This window comes from Montipora foliosa, chromosome 8 (genome assembly GCF_036669935.1).
Source record: "Montipora foliosa isolate CH-2021 chromosome 8, ASM3666993v2, whole genome shotgun sequence".
Lineage (NCBI taxonomy): Eukaryota > Metazoa > Cnidaria > Anthozoa > Scleractinia > Acroporidae > Montipora > Montipora foliosa.
In genome coordinates this window covers 50,362,822-50,380,798 of record NC_090876.1, presented here as the reverse complement: position 1 = coordinate 50,380,798, position 17,977 = coordinate 50,362,822, and the positions used below count along the sequence as shown (strand labels likewise).

Genomic DNA, 17,977 nt, shown 5'->3' with positions numbered 1-17,977 from the left:
TCTTATGATGTAATGCTGTTACGTATGCAAGATGAGAAAATTAACCACATAACCCACTGCGTTTGCTGTGCGATGGGGGATCAGGCAGGTAGGAGGTGATAAAAGTGGCGGGATCGGGAGTGCCCTTTGAGTTCTCGTCCCGTGGGAGCTCCAGCCCACCCACCCCTGTGATCATTGTCAAGTCGCCAAAGTTCGGCAAACTGATTTCGATTCGACAATGCATACATTTTTTGACAGATGGACTGTCCTCCTGTGTTAGCAATGAACACGAGCCTATGAATAGAAGCTTGCTTCTCCCATACAAGCCCTTTGAGTTAACCTCCTGCCTCCCGCTGAAGAGTTCGTAAGAAAAATACAAAGATGTGCGCAAAGGTTGGCTCAAGAATATAGTACATATTGAGGCTCTCACTCTTGGGCTCCTGCAATGAATGATATCAGGGGACGTCGCAGTCAAACTAAACATGTCCACTTTTATTGGTTTTTACAAGCAAACAAACTGGCCGTCCTAGTAGACCGTTCTTGCATCTTAAAGACTGACCTGTGATGGGCGCGGTTCGATAAGAGTGTTCTAAAAGCACATATAGTGGTGACGTAGCGCGTCTCTGGCAACTGCTAGACTATCCATGGATAATAACTCTGTACCTCCTCACAGCTTAGCCATCTTCAGAAAGGCTTACATGACCGCGTGAATTTTGATATCATTGACTGCAATGACAATAAAATGATGCATGCAGTTACCTGTCTGGTTTACATGCAAGAAAAAATCCTTGTCGTTGTGTTTGTTTATGTCTAACAAATTTATTGGTCCAATAATAACAAATAAATAGCTATAGAAAAATAAACAATGGGAAGTAGCGCGAACGAGACACGTGACCCATGCGAGGCGCCACCCCAACCGTCATCTTTGAAAATGAGGCTTTTGAAATGTGACTCTATTAAAATCTTCAACTTACATCTTGTTCACATAACCGACATTCCGTACGAACGAGATCTTCCGGCCACACAGGAAGTATTGACCAATCCAATGAAATTACGAAAAGTTGAAGTGATGATTGAAAAGCGGGAAATCCTAATGGCTACAGGATTTGAGAGCTTTTGAGAACATTAAATCGAACACTGCATGGCAACAAAGCAAACTGCGGGAAAAGTAACAGAAGTGCGTGTTACTCTATAATAGCAATTGCGGGAAATTTCTGTTGGAGTAGCAGTGTGAGGTCAGGTGAACATTTCCCCATGTAACAAGATATTCGAAACATCATTGGGACTCCTGGAGCTGACTCAACGGCTCAACTGACTTAAGGTTAAAGGTTTTGATGTTTCCCTGAAGAAATTAGAGTAGCGTTCGAGAGAGGTACCTGAATTCAAGGGGGAGCTGTAGTGTCAATCAATACTGGTAGCGACATAAGCGGAAGCATGCTCAGTTCACCGAAGATATCGTTGACGTCACCCTTTGCTTTACTGGATCAACCAGTTCTTTATCGTTAGCTGTCGCAACAAAGACATTTTTTTGCTCCAGTGGTTGTCACATTTGAACACGATAAAGGTCTTCCCTGTAAACTTAACCGAGAAATGTTTAGCCGCCATCTTGAATTCTTGAAGCGAAGGAAGGCTGGGATGAAAAAGAGAGAGAGAGAAAGAGAGAGAAGACCCCGCTCACCTCGAAATCTAACATGGCGGCTCGGTAAACTGTCGTTCGCTTTTGGCAACTTGCGCTCCAACGGCTAAGATAAATGGAACCACAATAACTTCGACAACTGAGGCCCTCCCAGGAATAAGGTTGGGTGGGAAGAGGGGGGGGGACTTTGTCCCTTTTAAATATTTTCTTGTGTTTCCTTGTTCCCCAAATTACTTTCAAGCTTGTTCCCAGCTTTTTGATCCCTAACATTGTTTTGAATCGTTTTTGTTCCCTTGTTCCCTAGTTTAAATTAGCCATGTTTCCTTTTTCTCCAAAACTCCTTGTTGTGGTGACCCTGACCACAAGGCGAAGCAAAATGAAATAAAATAAAATAAAATAAACCTGGAAAAAAAACAAGCACTCAACTGATATTTTATTTAAAAATTTGGTTTATCAACGGAGTTGATAATGTACATTGACCACCGTACAGAGATTCTAAAAGCTGACGTTTCGAGCGTTAGCCCTTCGTCAGAGCGAATCGAGGGATTATGGGTTACGTGTAGTTTTTATAGTAGAGTAGGAGCTACGCTATTGGTGGTAACATGGCAACGTGAAAAGTAGGAATATATTAGTTAAATGAAAAGCGTTCGTTAATACCGTGAGGATTAAGGGTGCCGATTTGAAAGATGAATTTTTGTTCCAGATTCTTGCGGCTTTCCGTCATACCTAGATGTAGGGAAAGGCCGCAGATAGCCATGTGTTTTTTGGAGTGGTTAGGCAGATGAAAATGGCGAGCGACTGGCTTAGATGCATCCTTGTCATTCTTCTCAACATCGCGAAGGTGTTCGCGGAATCGGTCACCTAGTCGTCTACCTGTCTCACCAATGTATAATTTATTGCATAACGTACAGGTTATGCAATAAATGACATTTGCGGAGGTACATGTGAAACGATCGGTGATCTTAACAGATCGCTTAGGTCCCGATATCTTGCTAGTGTTAACAATGAAAAGACAAGTTTTGCATCGTGAGCGCGCGCATTTGAAAGTGCCGGGTTGCTCGTTGGTTTTGAGCGCGCTTCTAACTAAAAAGTTGCCTACGTTTTTGTCGCGTTTGAATGAAATAAGTGGAGGTTGCGAAAAGATTCTACCAGTCTCGGAGTAATTTTGGAGTAATTTAAAATTACTAAGAATGATGCTTTTGACTGCGTGATTATGAGGATGGAAAGTGAGGGTGAATGGAATTCTGTCATTCTTATTTTTCTGTGACGTTTGTAGTGACGACTGTCGATCAAATTGTTGGGCGCGATGATGGCCTGCTTTGACCACAGAGAGAGGATAGCCACGTTTTTCGAAGAACTGGCACATCTCCTCTGATTTGCTGGAAAAATCGGAGTCATCACTACATAGACGTCGAAGTCTAAGAAATTGAGAATAAGGAATGGAGTTCTTGACATGTGATGGATGTGACGATGAATACAACAAATAACTGTGTGAATCAGTAGGTTTGTAGTGCACACTAGTACATAGCACGTTGCCTCTAATAGAAACTTTGATATCTAGGAAAGCCAATGAAGTTTTCGAAATTTCCCAGGTATATTTAAGAGCCGGATGAAAAGAGTTGACGGAGGTTATAAATTGATCGAGTTCTTCTCTGCTGGATGAAATAGCGCCGATGCAGTCGTCGATGTAGCGGCCGTAGAGTTCAGGTTTGGGGCCGTTGTACTGATTCAAAAATTGGTGTTCAACATATCCTACAAAAAGATTGGCATAGCTAGGTCCCATTCTTGTGCCCATCGCTACACCATTAATTTGTTTGTAATAGTTGCCGGCGAATGAAAAACAGTTAAGCGTTAAAACTAGTTCGGCAAGGCGGAGGAGCGTTTCCGAGCTAGGTTCTTTGACAGTGCGTTGATCGAAAAAGTGTTTAAGTGCTTGAAGACCCTCGCTGTTAGGAATGACTGTGTATAGAGATGTAATGTAATGCCCACGTATTTACAAAAATGTAGAAGAAGGAATATTAAATGTGAAGGTAAATTGTGCACGAAATGACATATAATGAACTACAGAAGAGCTCGGCTGGTGTCATAATATTATATAATAAAATATGATAACAATATTAGTAATAAAGAAGAAATGGTAATATTTCAACTATTTGGATTGAAATATCTGACCAGTAGATTGTCTCCATTTAGGGACTGTCCACTTTGTAAGATCTGACAGTAAATTTTGAATGCGCTGCGAGATTTAACGCCAATCTTACTCTGTTCAAACTTTACACGGTACAATGTTATGTTGGGAGGATTTTTTGTCTATTTTGTTGTTGTTGTTTTTTTTTTAGGAGGAAGGAGGAAAACCATCATTGTTATGAGTGCTCATGGAGATGTTACTTGTGCTTAAAATAGAGGCGTTAAAAATCGGGAGCAGTCCATTATGCTATATTATGCTACCGGTATATTATGCTATGCTATGTTATGCTATGTGATGTCTAACTTTTGAATCTCTGAGGTAACCTTTATCATGAAAATGAAAGCACAGCATGAATTCAAGGACACCAGTTAGTGTAGTAAGAGCGTTTAAGAGGAGCCTGATTCAAAAGTCCTGGAAGTTCAAAGCCGCTGTTGTGGCTTGGAGCAAAGCTGTGACTTTCTCTTCGTTGCCCACTCGAGGTCACCACAGTGGAAGAAGTCGGATTAGTGTTCATGTTATTTACCATTGACAAACTTCCGAAACCGTTTGGGTTTTTAGCACCTAATTGCTTCAGTCGCTGTTGGATTTCATTTTTTAAAGCCTTCTCAACTCCTTTACTCTCCTTCTTCCATTTCATTCTCCGGTTTTGAAACCAAATTTTCACTTGTTTTTCTGTCAACCCCAGTGACAGTGCAATCTCGATTCGTCTTGGTCGACACAGGTAATTGTCACAGTGGAATTCTTTTTCCAACTCGACCAGTTGTCTTGCGTTGAAGATTGTTCGGTTTTTGTCCGCATCCTTTTCTTGAGGTGATAATTTAATAAAAGAAAAATAACTTTAGCTAACATATAAAAAATGTTTAGGGCTAAACATAAACAGAATAAAAAGACACAAACAAACAACAAGATGGCACTGAGAAGCGTGTTTTTTAATCGATTTAAAAATGGCAAATAGCTAAATGGAACGAAAGTTTAGCCTTTCATGAAAAACCAGCTTTAGTTGCTTTTTAACAGATGGCATGCACTCATCATGAAGGACTCTCAAAGACTGTCGATAAACTGATTAAGACCTATCCCGGGCCAGAGGAAAAGTCCCATTCACTTTTTAAAATATATTCGAAGTATAACATTCGCCATACATTCCACCACTTAGATGAACAGACTATGAGTTTATTCATGATCTAGATGTGCGTCAACACGCAGTATCTTTTCTACAATTTGGAGTAGATGACATTGTACGCGTTAGAAAACTCTTTAGGCTACACAGGATTAGCCAAAAGGTCATTGTCCTGAATATTTCGATTCATATTTTAAATATGTCAGGTCTAAAAGAGGTTATTGTACTAGATCTGCTGTCTCTAATGACGTTTTAACACCATCTTGTAAAATAAATTCTGGGCTTAGAACTTTCCACTCAAGTGCATGTCGTCTATGGAATAATCTGGGTAACTGATACAGAAACATAATTTCCCGTTCAAATTTCAGGATAACGCTACAAAATAATTTCATTACGGAAACTCCTCACCAGAGCATTTTAAGATTAGTAGGACCTTTAAGCATAATTGTTTAAAATTTAACTACAAGTAGGTGTTTTTATATTTAGAAGGTTTTTTTTTTGTGATGGGGAGGGGGGGGGGATGTTATGTAAACTACCGGGTAACCGGTAAAAATGTATTTCACCCTCGATAAATAGTGTTTGTGTTTGTAGTTTAAGAAACCATTGTCAGGGTGAAAGAGATCTTAGGCCCGGGTCGCACTTGAGACAAAATTGGGACAACTTTGTTTTGATAACCAGAAAAATGTCAGATTCCTGTCAACAGCTGACCACGCCAAGTGCGACGTACTTGTCTCTAAGCGGGCAAAAACTTGTCTACAGAGACAACTCTTCAAAGTAGCCGTAGTCCTGCCACAAACCTGGACATTTTAGGAACAAAAACAAAAAAATGTTTTCCTTGGGATAAAGTTGTCGATCAATTTCAAAAGGCCTTAAAAATGTAACGTACTCGGTTGCATTTCATTATTTCCGATGTGCGACTGAGTTGTACCGTCGGTCACGCGTGCCTAGACATGAATTCAGGTTTTCGATCAAATGTTCCCGTTTTTTGGGGGAGCGATACAGATAACTCTTACGATCAGCACAATGGGTATAGGCCAGGACAGTATTTCTGGAACCGCGATCAAAATCATGATGCCAAACAACAGCAATTTCCCCAAAACACTTTTGAGTCAACGGGGGTTTTGGCGCTATTTCAGCATTCTAGTCATCCAGAGATCGTACAATTAAAATTATGCCAGAAATGGCGCGCCGGATAAAGTGACAAGACTTTTGTTTACTTTACCATATGTCACGGTTGATTGTCTCTGTAAATGCGACCCTAAACCGGAATGTCTAATATTGTCTGGGACAAGTTTTAAAACAACTTTGTCGGTAAAAGTCGTAGGACATTTCAAATGCTTGTCTCAAGTGCGACCGGCCTCTCAGAAGAAAGTGCTTTGTGGTTGATAAGATATTTTGTGATGCCAGGACATATAGAGTGACAACACTGCATTAAGGGATTAGCACATTTTTAACCCTGGTGTCAGGGCCGTAGCCAGAAAAAACATATGACTGAGGCAATGTCCGTGGTTAAATTTTCTTCGGAAGTATTTTAAGTGTTAACGATGCATATTACATATTAAAGACAACACTGGAATCACGCTTTATTTTAAAATTTCACGAAACAATGACCGAGGCAAGTGTCTCGGTTTGCCTCATATTGGCTACAGCCCTGGGTGTACAGAAGGATTAATCGTTTTTGTGCCAGCCACAATTCAACGACGAATGGAAAAAAGCATTCTTCAGTACAATAAAACAATATTTGCAATTAATTTTTCACTAGGATTTTAACTGAAATCATTTGCGTTGAAATTACGGCGAAGTTACGGCATCCGCGCCTTAGAAGATTTTAGAAACACGAAACGAACGACCTCACAACGGAGGAGGGCCAAGATGGCGAAGGCTTTCTTCTACTGTACTAATCCACACTTAAAGCGCTATAAAGGGCGGGGTAAGATCGAGTCCGACGGAATCGAAGAAATGTATTTCGTTGAAACTTTAGAGATCAACGGTTAGAGGTAAAGAGAGTCTTCAGTCAACATCTAATGATTCGATTCAAACCTAATTGCGCGTCGGAGAAATTAAAATGGAAACAAAGGTTCCTTTTGATGCAGCAGCACATTTCGTATACCGTGAAAGTTTACAGGTTCACTGAAATACAGATTTTGTTAAATACCTTTTGAACGAAGTTCTTTCATCCAAGGATAGACTTCAGGCGAAACAGTTTTAGTTCCCGAGAAAGTAGTATCCTCTCGGTGGTTTGAATTTATAAGACATTTGTCAGTGTTCGCCAGCGAGTCGGTTGCCTTTGCATGGCATCCGTTATGACGAGGTCGAGAGTTTGCCTGGTACCGACGTTTTCTCTGTCCTTGTTCCATTTGTACACACACTGCCCCCCTTAAAAGGAATCTACGACCAACCTTTAACTTGTTTTGTTTTCTTAGACGTGATGGCGATACAAAGTCTGCAACTTGTGCCCTGTCCGCCGGGTCTACGGCGGCTAACGCCCTGGTTACTTTATAGCGCTTGCAAAATTTAAGCAGGTGTCTGCTTTCTTGGACTTTCGAACTACGACTGTTTACGACGGAAAGCGCGCGCAATTGAAAAAAATACCGAAGCACTTCCGAACACTCGTCGTAAATTTCCCGGCATTGCAGAATCGTCTTCGTCTAGAAACGAAATAGACATTCACAGAATTGCCTTGCCAACGATGAGTTGGTTTTTATGTTTCAGGATTTTGGACAATAAATCATCACGGAAAATGCAAAATTGCACTTCATTAATTATTGCGGCCTCTCAATTAATTGCCAATAGCACACCGAAAACGGCGGAACCAAAACGCCGATTTTAAACAACTGTTGGAGGCGTTTCATCAATAAAACACATGACATGTTTAACACTTACAGAAGCGCCCGTCCTTCAGTTTTTTAATTTTTTTTACGCCTTAGAACGGTGACTTTCAAGTCACCTACAGTCTTAAAAGACTAGCGTTTTCTTGATGTTAATGTTGGCAGCCGTCCCAGACATCATACAGGGTTATGGTTGGGGTTAGGGTTTTTTCTTTTGTTTGCCGTATGGCTGACTGGCCTTGAGTCCTCCTTGTTACTAAACGCTGGCGCTCTATTATCTCAACGGTTCACTCATCTCTTTTTCAGAATTAGACTTCTATCGACTCAAGAGTTTTCATTTATTTAAAGTAAGTGGAATTTGTTGAATATGAAACCAAAATCTTGAGTTTCATTTGAGTGTGTTGTGAAAACCTCTTAACCGTTTGAAAATGTACACTTAAGACACTAATGAAGTTTGAATTCTTTTAATAGGATTGATAATATAACATAGATTGTCTGTCTCTCACAGGGTTTGAGAGTTTTTCTTAAAGATTTTACTTGGTTAATTAATATTAATATATGAAAGAAAACGAGGAAATTGCAGTGATAATTGGGACGTGATTGAGACACCTGTGTTGTGTTATTCCGTTAAAAGGAGAACAGACACAAAGACACGATCAGTTGACCTTTGAGGGCCGCATGCGGCTATCAAAGTTATTCCAAAGTAAAGAAGATGTAGTTGTATAAAGTAAAAAAAACAAAAACAGCAGTAGACTAGCAACCTTTGTGGCATGATTATGGTGCTGAAGCAAGAATCCCCTTACAAGAAGGGGTTCCTCTCCACTAACTGAGATAATAATCTCTAGTAAAGTGGGTAAGTGTGGGGAAAATACTGTGTGTGTGGATGGTCAGTTGAGGGAAAATCATAACCAAAATTAGTCTGTAAAATGAGGAAGAGAAATTCACAAAGCAAACTCTCAACCTCATAGTGGAGTTAGCAAAACAAAACAATCTCTGTGTGAAAATAAAAACTATAATTTCAGAAACAGCCAGATAGTACATGTATAAGAAACTAAATCAAGTAAGAGGGATAAACAAATATTTGAACATGAAAATTATTCGTTCTTAAAAAGTAAGAATAATAAAGAAGAAACAATCCCTACACAAACCTTTCGTTCTTAAAAACAGGAAAGGGCAGTTCCAAAACCCAAAGAAATCCCATGCAAAATGAAACACAGGTGTATTAAATGAGGCAAATCTAAACAACACAAAGGGAAAGAGCCCCAAGTGAGATTGCGTTGCTATTGATTCAGAAAAAGAAGCAAGTGTACGAAGGTAACCGGAAAGTCACAGTTCACGTTGCAACCAGGGACAAGTTGCTCGAAGCCTGTTTAGCGCCAACCATAGGTTAAGAGGTTATCAAAACATAGGTTTCCATGTTATTTAACGCCGGCTGGTTGGCGTTCACGATGCTTCGAGCAACGCGGGCTAGGTCAACGACGATCAGACGTAGTCTGATGCTACTCTAGTTTGGGTCTTTGATTCGTCATTTTCTAAACTACATTACATTCAAATGTATTCAAGCCAGAGGAGCATCAAGCTATGTCTGTATACACAGATATTTGTTACGTTTTGATATTTACCACGACGCGGGGACATCAGAGCTGTCATTAAGGGCCGTTTATTGTTAAACTTGTGACCGGATTTATTTGCTCACAAAACGAGTTTGCTCAGAATTTGTAGCATCCACTGAAGTTGACACTCGTTCTTGCCTGCAGAAGCTACGATTCTTTTGGTCAGCGCCAAGAAAAACTACCTGATTGTTTTCAACCGGGAAATGCGTGATCCAGACGTTGGGCCGTCTGCGCAGACGTCAAATTCGAAGTGATTTTCTATTTTTCGAGCCAAAAACAGTCACTTCCTCACGTGACGACCAAAATGATCGTCTTCCATAAGGACGAGAATAGCAGCAACTCGGTGTTTTACTTGGGTACTTTGTAAGTAATGCTTGCGTGATAGAGGCCGCGGGTTGCTATGGGAAAATATTAAGAGAGCAAAACTTTGTGACTAGTAATTTTGTTTGGTATGTAATTTGTAGTATACAAAGGCTAAGATAAAAGATACTTTCCTGGGTCACCCGGAACCAAATTCCATTGTCATAACTTTGATTTGGTCGAAGCGGGAATATCCTTAATCACTTACTCATGTCCCCATTAACTAAAAATTCAGATATGTTTAAAAATGCCCGTGAATATATGCGCGCCGGTTTTTGTATGTGTCACGAACTGTCCTGTTGCTCTTCTTTCAACGCCACTCGCGTCTTGGAACAGCGACAACTCACGTAACAAAGTCGCCCGTTAACTCTTCTCTTCAAGTAGACATAAACGTCTGGATTTACTGAAACCTTAAAGTAACACTTACCTTAGTGTTGGAAACAGCTAGCAAGTGCATTTCTGGATAAAAATGAAAATTCTGTTCGAACTGAACCAAAGTAATTACTTTGGTCAATGACAACTCACATCTTGGAATGCGATGCAATTTCTAAACGTTGGTTGCGGCGATTGTTTACAGCATCCGAATGGCCACCCTCTCTTGTTATCTTTATTGCTTCTGTGATGGGGAAAGTATCTTTTGTGACATTGGATTTTTTTAACTTTGTAGTTTTGTAGGTCGTTTTGCCGGTAAAATCGAAAATAAAGCTTTGTAAAAGAGAAGTTGTATTTTGTTTCGTCTCGCAAATGTCATAGGGTTGTTCTTACCAGGTTAAGTCAGAGGGTACGGGATGTTAGCCAAAGTTTATACATGTGGGACAAACGCAAGGAAATATACTTCGACACTACCACAACGTATGTTCAAGCAAGAACGAAAGAGATGGCTATCATTTTAGTATTTCACTTGTGTTTGCGTTTGAGTGCGAAACGCACATGCAGGCGTTCTACTCCGTTCGCACTAGCGTTTGGATCGGCTCCGTTGTAGGGGTGACCATGGCTAGGAAGACCTGTCGTGTACGCAAAAATGAAACTGGCTTGACTCTTAAATACTGAGACAGTGCATTGCAATGGTATGTATGAACCTCGCACCGGTGACTCAGTTGGTTGAGCACCGGGGCTGTCTCGCGGGAGGTCGTGAGTTCAACTCCGGCCGGACCAACACTCAGGGTCTTTAAATAACTGAGTAGAAAGTGCTGCCTTTGTAATTTCATCTTCAAATGGTTAGACTCTCTAGTCTTCTCGGATAAGGACGATAAGCCGGAGCTCCCGTCTCATAACCCTTCAATGTTCATAATCCTGTGGGACGTAAAAGAACCCACACACTTGTCACAAAGAGTAGGGCATGTAGTTCCCGGTGTTGTGGTCTGTCTTCTGTGGTGTACCATGGTTGGGAGGGTAAAATGGTGGTTAACCTCGTAGAGGACCTATGGCCTGTTGTTGATTCCACCATGTATGTATTCATACTTAATCAGTAAATAATAAATAAATAAATAAATAAAATGGAGTACTTCCCGGTAAGGATAAGGTGGTCGAGGGTTTAACAAAGCGACCAATCTTTCAGCACACCGTATACGATTTCTTTTTCGATCACCTGTTACTCGAGTATTCTTGGGGAAAAAAATTCCTATGGTCCTTACCCGAGTCAACAAATACAAAATTGCTTATTCACTCATTTGCATTTTGTTACTATATTGACAATTGTTTTAAAAGAAGAAAAGGGGAAAAAGGTATATATTTGTGCAGGAATTAGGGCTTGGAGACCCAAAATAACCGAGGGGTTTTCCAGGTTTTTGATGTTTAAGAAATATGCAAGAAATCAAAACTTAAAAGTCAGGAGTGTTACTGTATTATAAAGAAATAAATGCCTGAGTAATATATTTTCTAAAGAAACTAAGATTGGCTTTGAGAATGTTGCTCAGACAGTAAAAAAACTTTGAATCATTTGGAACCGTTGAAGACGCTAAGATCTATTAGATCGGTGGATATGTTGTCCCAAAAAAGACGAACGGTAAAGGCTATATTGTTTGTTTTCCAGAAATGGTTCGAACTTTTGGCTTGTATAGGTTTTGTTTGGAGGCGTATCTAGTGTTATATATATGGGCATTACTAGCATTTTGAAAAAAATCTTGAAACGGAATTGGCAGGAGGCCCTTGTGCCACAGATGTGTGAACTTTAGAGCATGAAAATGATAAACGTTATTTACTGTCAAAACATCGAAAATCGATATTGTAGATGGCCTGATGTCAAATTCCAGAAGTTCGGATGCTCTGCTAGGCTTTGGATTACCCCTGGAAGCTATGTCTATATGAGAAATTGGTTCGTATGATGTAATGCTGTTACGTATGCAAGATGAGAAAATTAACCACATAACCCACTGCGTTTGCTGTGCGATGGGAGATCAGGCAGGTAGGAGGTGATGCAAGTGGCGGGATCGGGAGTGCCCTTTGAGTTCTCGTCCCGTGGGAGCTTCAGCCCACCCACCCCTGTGATCATTGTCAAGTCGCCAAAGTTCGGCAAACTGATTTCGATTCGACAATGCATACATTTTTTGACAGATGAACTGTCCTCCTGTGTTAGCAATGAACACGAGCCTATGAATAGAAGCTTGCTTCTCCCATACAAGCCATTTGAGTCAACCTCCTGCCTCCCGCTGAAGAGTTCGTAAGAAAAATACAAAGATGCGCGCAAAGGTTGGCTCAAGGATATAGTGCATATTGAGGCTCTCACTCTTGGGCTCCTGCAATGAATGATATCAGGGGACGTCGCAGTCAAACTAAACATGTCCACTTTTATTGGTTTTTACAAGCAAACAAACTGGCCGTCCTAGTAGACCGTTCTTGCATCTTAAAGACTGACCTGTGATGGGCGCGGTTCGATAAGAGTGTTCTAAAAGCACATATAGTGGTGACGTAGCGCGTCTCTGGCAACTGCTAGACTATCCATGGATAATAACTCTGTACCTCCTCACAGCTTAGCCATCTTCAGAAAGGCTTACATGACCGCGTGAATTTTGATATCATTGACTGCAATGACAATAAAATGATGCATGCAGTTACCTGTCTGGTTTACATGCAAGAAAAAATCCTTGTCGTTGTGTTTGTTTATGTCTAACAAATTTATTGTTCCAATAATAACAAATAAATAGCTATAGAAAAATAACCAATGGGAAGTAGCGCGAACGAGACACGTGACCCATGCGAGGCGCCACCCCAACCGTCATCTTTGAAAATGAGGCTTTTGAAATGTGACTCTATTAAAATCTTCAACTTACATCTTGTTCACATAACCGACATTCCGTACGAACGAGATCTTCCGGCCACACAGGAAGTATTGATACGCTCCAGACCAATCCAATGAAATTACGAAAAGTAGAAGTCATGATTGAAAAGCGGGAAATCCTAATGGCTACACGATTTGAGAGCTTTTGAGAACATTAAATCGAACACGGCATGGCAACAAAGCAAACTGCGGGAAAAGTAACAGAAGTGCGTGTTACCCTATAATAGCAATTGCGGGAAATTTCTGTTGGAGTAGCAGTGTGAGGTCAGGTGAACATTTCCCCATGTAACAAGATATTCGAAACATCATTGGGTCTCCTGGAGCTGACTCAACGGCTCAACTGACTTAAGGTTAAAGGTTTTGATGTTTCCCTGAAGGATTAGAGTAGCGTTCGAGAGAGGTACCTGAATTCAAGGGGGAGCTGTAGTGTCAATCAATACTGGTAGCGACATAAGCGGAAGCATGCTCAGTTCACCGAAAATATCGTTGACGTCACCCTTTGCTTTACTGGATCAACCAGTTCTTTATCGTTAGCTGTCGCAACAAAGACATTTTTTTGCTCCAGTGGTTGTCACATTTGAACATGAAAAAGGTCTTCCCTGTAAACTTAATCGAGAAATGTTTAGCCGCCATCTTGAATTCTTGAAGCGAAGGAAGGCTGGGATGAGAAAGAGAGAGAGAGAAAGAGAGAGAAGACCCCGCTCACCTCGAAATTTAACATGGCGGCTCGGTAAACTGTCGTTCGCTTTTGGTAACTTGCGCTCCAACAGCTAAGACCCCAGTTCTGCAAGCTATGGAGATTCCGGTGTGGCAATTTGATAAATGGAACCACAATAACTTCGACAACTGAGGCCCTCCCAGGAATAAGGTTGGGGGTGGGGGGCTTTGTCCCTTTTAAATATTTCCTTGTGTTTCCTTGTTCCCCAAATTACTTTCAAACTTGTTCCCAGCTTTTTGATCCCTAACATTGTTTTGAATCGTTTTTGTTCCCTTGTTCCCTAGTTTAAATTAGCCATGTTTCCTTTTTCTCCAAAACCCCTTGTTGTGGTGACCCTGACCACAAGGCGAAGCAAAATGAAATGAAATAAAATAAAATAAACCTGGAACAAAACAAGCACTCAACTGATATTTTATTTGCCCACGTATTTACAAAAATGTAGAAGAAGGAATATTAAATGTAAAGGTAAATTGTGCACGAAATGACATAACAAGCCTATGATGAACTACAGAATAGCTCGGCTGGTGTCATAATATTATATAATAAAATATGATAACAATATTAGTAATAAAGAAGAAATGGTAATATTTCAACTATTTGGATTGAAATATCTGACCAGTAGATTGTCTCCATTTAGGGATTGTCCACTTTGTAAGATTTTACAGTAAATTTTGAATGCGCTGCGAGATTTAACGCCAATCTTACTCTGTTTAAACTTTACACGGTACAATGGCATGTTTGGGAGGATTTTTTGTCTATTTTGTTGTTGTTGTTTTTTTTTTAGGAGGAAGGAGGAAAACCATCATTGTTATGAGTGCTCATGGAGATGTTATTTGTGCTTAAAATAGAAAAGTGTCTTTCTAGAGGCGTTAAAAATCGGGAGCCGTCCATTATGCTATATTATGCTACGGGTATATTATGCTATGCTATGCTATGTTATGCTATGTGATGTCTAACTTTTGAATCTCTGAGATAACCTTTATCATGAAAATGAAAGCACAGCGTGAATTCAAGGACACCAGTTAGTGTAGTAAGAGCGTTTAAGAGGAGCCTGATTCAAAAGTCCTGGAAGTTCAAAGCCGCTGTTGTGGCTTGGAGCAAAGCTGTGACTTCCTCTTCGTTGCCCACTCGAAGTCACCACAGTGGAAGAATTCGGATTAGTGTTCATGTTATTTACCATTGACAAACTTCCGAAACCGTTTGGGTTTTTAGCACCTAATTGCTTCAGTCGCTGTTGGATTTCATTTTTTAAAGCCTTCTCAACTCCTTTACTCTCCTTCTTCCATTTCATTCTCCGGTTTTGAAACCAAATTTTCACTTGTTTTTCTGTCAACCCCAGTGACAGTGCAATCTCGATTCGTCTTGGTCGACACAGGTACTTGTCATAGTGGAATTCTTTTTCCAACTCGACCAGTTGTCTTGCGCTGAAGATTGTTCGGTTTTTGTCCGCATCCTTTTCTTGAGGTGATAATTTAATAAAAGAAAAATAACTTTAGCTAACATATAAAAAATCGTTAGGGCTAACTAAACATAAACAGAATAAAAAGACACAAACAAACAACAAGATGGCACTGAGAAGTGTGTTTTTTTAATCGATTTAAAAATGGCAAATAGCTAAATGGAACGAAAGTTTAGCCTTTCATGAAAAACCAGCTTTAGTTGCTTTTTAACAGATGGCATGCACTCATCATGAAGGACTCTCAAAGATTGTCGATAAACTGATTAAGACCTATCCCGGGCCAGAGGAAAAGTCCCATTCACTTTTTTAAAATATATTCGAAGTATAACATTCGCCATACGTTCCACCACTTGCAACAGACTATGAGTTTATTCATGATCTAGATGTGCGTCAACACGCAGTATCTTTTCTACAATTTGGAGTACATGACATTGTACACGTTAGAAAACTCTTTAGGCTACACAGGATTAGCCAAAAGGTCATTGTCCTGAATATTGCGGTTCATATTTTAAATATGTCAGGTCTAAAAAAGGTTATTGTACTAGATCTGCTGTCTCTAATGACGTTTTAACACCATCTTGTAAAAAAATTCTGGGCTTAGAACTTTCCACTCAAGTGCATGTCGTCTATGGAATAATCTGGGTAACTGATACAGAAACATAATTTCCCGTTCAAATTTCAGGATAACGCTACAAAATAATTTCATTACGGAAACTCCTCACCAGAGCATTTTAAAATTAGTAGGACCTTTAAGCATAATTGTTTAAAATTTAACTACAAGTAGGTGTTTTTATATTTAAAAGATTTTTTTTTTTTTTGGGGGGGGGGGGTATTATGTAAACGGTAAAAATGTATTTCACCCTCGATAAATAGTGTTTGTGTTTGTAGTTTAAGAAACCATTGTCAGGGTGAAAGGGATCTTAGTCAGCGCAAGGAAACTAAAGCCTAAAGCACTCCTGGCAATCAAAGCCGTCAGTTTCCAAACTTTAAACTGAGAACGGGGAATTGTAACACCCGATCAAACCAATTTTACGCCTTTCAAGACACTGCTATCGATTTGAAAACGCAAACAAACAAACAAACATTGGGGCCATTTATACGAGAGAAAATAAGCCGCGGCTTACATAACACGCGAACACCCCGTATAAATGGTACAAAATCTACGTTCACGGCTTTCTCAAGCCGCGGCTTATCCTGGCCTGGGAGTTCATACTCGTATAAATAGTTGCTTTCGCGTGTTACGTACGCCGCGACTTATTTTCTCTCATATAAACGGCCCTATTGTTTCTCTAACATGATGGCTGAATATGGTGCCCAAAGAATGCAAAATTTCGTAAACTGTGTACAGAGGAAAATTTCGCGAGCACTTCCATTAGATGAGCGAGGGACGATGTTATGGACTGAGTGTTCTGAAGTTTAGTCACAGAGAATTGAAAATTGCTTCAACTTTAACCATCGAGCAAATTAAAGAAAAAACAAACAAAATGAAAGGCCGAGTATGTCTCTAAAAAAATCGTTCGTATTTGTGAGTAGAACCTTCAAAATTGTTAGGCCAATGATTGGTTAGAAAAAATACCTATCTAATCTATCTTATAACAATTTTTAACATTTGCTTTCGCTTAAAGAATGGCGAGAAACTAAAAGACGATTACACAGGTCTTGGCCACTATATAGGATCCAAACACGTCTTCTGCATAAGGTCATATTGAAAAATGCGTACCCGAACAGCCTAAGGAGAATTTTGCTATGTTGTTATACGCTTTCCGCCTGGTTTTAACACATAATATAACTTCCTTGGTGGCGGAGTCTCTCAGAAGAAAGTGCTTTGTGGTTGAAAAGATATTTTGTGATGCCAGGACATGTAGAGAGACAACACTGCATTAAGGGATTAGCACATTTTTAACCCTGGTGACTGTGTACAGAAGGATTAATCGTTTTTGTACCAGCCACAATTCAACGACGAATGGAAAAAAGCATTCTTCAGTACAATAAAACAATATTTGCAATTAATTTTTCACTAGGGTTTTAACTGAAATCATTTGCGTTGAAATTACGGCGAAGTTACGGCATCCGCGCCTTAGAAGATTTTAGAAACACGAGCGAACGACCTCACAACGGAGAAGGGCCAAGATGGCGAAGGCTTTCTTCTACTGTACTAATCCACACTTAAAGCGCTATAAAGGGCGGGGTACGATCGAGTCCGACGGAATCAAAGAAATGTATTTCGTTGAAACTTTATAGATCAACGGTTAGAGGTAAAGAGAGTCTTCAGTCAACATCTAATGATTCGATTCAAAACTAATTGCGCGTCGGAGAAATTAAAATGGAAACAAAGGTTCCGTTTGATGCAGCAGCACATTTCGTATACCGTGAAAGTTTACTGGTTCACTGAAATACAGATTTTGTTAAATACCTTTTGAACGAAGTTCTTTCATCCAAGGATAGACTTCAGGCGAAACAGTTTTAGTTCCCGAGAAAGTAGTATCCTCTCGGTGGTTTGAATTTATAAGACATTTGTCAGTGTTCGCCAGCGAGTCGGTTGCCTTTGCATGGCATCCGTTATGACGAGGTCGAGAGTTTGCCTGGTACCGACGTTTTCTCTGTCCTTGTTCCATTTGTACACACACTGCCCCCCTTAAAAGGAATCTACGACCAACCTTTAACTTGTTTTGTTTTCTTAGACGTGATGGCGATACAAAGTCTGCAACTTGTGCCCTGTCCGCCGGGTCTACGGCGGCTAACGCCCTGGTTACTTTATAGCGCTTGCAAAATTTAAGCAGGTGTCTGCTTTCTTGGACTTTC

The 17,977-nt window shown here is 40.2% G+C and overlaps 2 long non-coding RNA genes across 2 annotated transcripts; both read right to left on the bottom strand.

The window, feature by feature from the left end:
* Positions 1-450: 450 nt before the first annotated feature.
* LOC138013309 (uncharacterized) lies at positions 451-7,212 on the bottom strand. The gene is made up of 2 exons (XR_011125198.1): positions 7,076-7,212; positions 451-705 (listed from the first exon to the last, which is right to left on the bottom strand). It is a non-coding gene; the product is annotated as an uncharacterized lncRNA (long non-coding RNA).
* A 5,275-nt stretch (positions 7,213-12,487) lies between these two features.
* LOC138012851 (uncharacterized) lies at positions 12,488-17,725 on the bottom strand. The gene is made up of 2 exons (XR_011125087.1): positions 17,589-17,725; positions 12,488-12,742 (listed from the first exon to the last, which is right to left on the bottom strand). It is a non-coding gene; the product is annotated as an uncharacterized lncRNA (long non-coding RNA).
* Between the last annotated feature and the right edge of the window lie 252 nt (positions 17,726-17,977).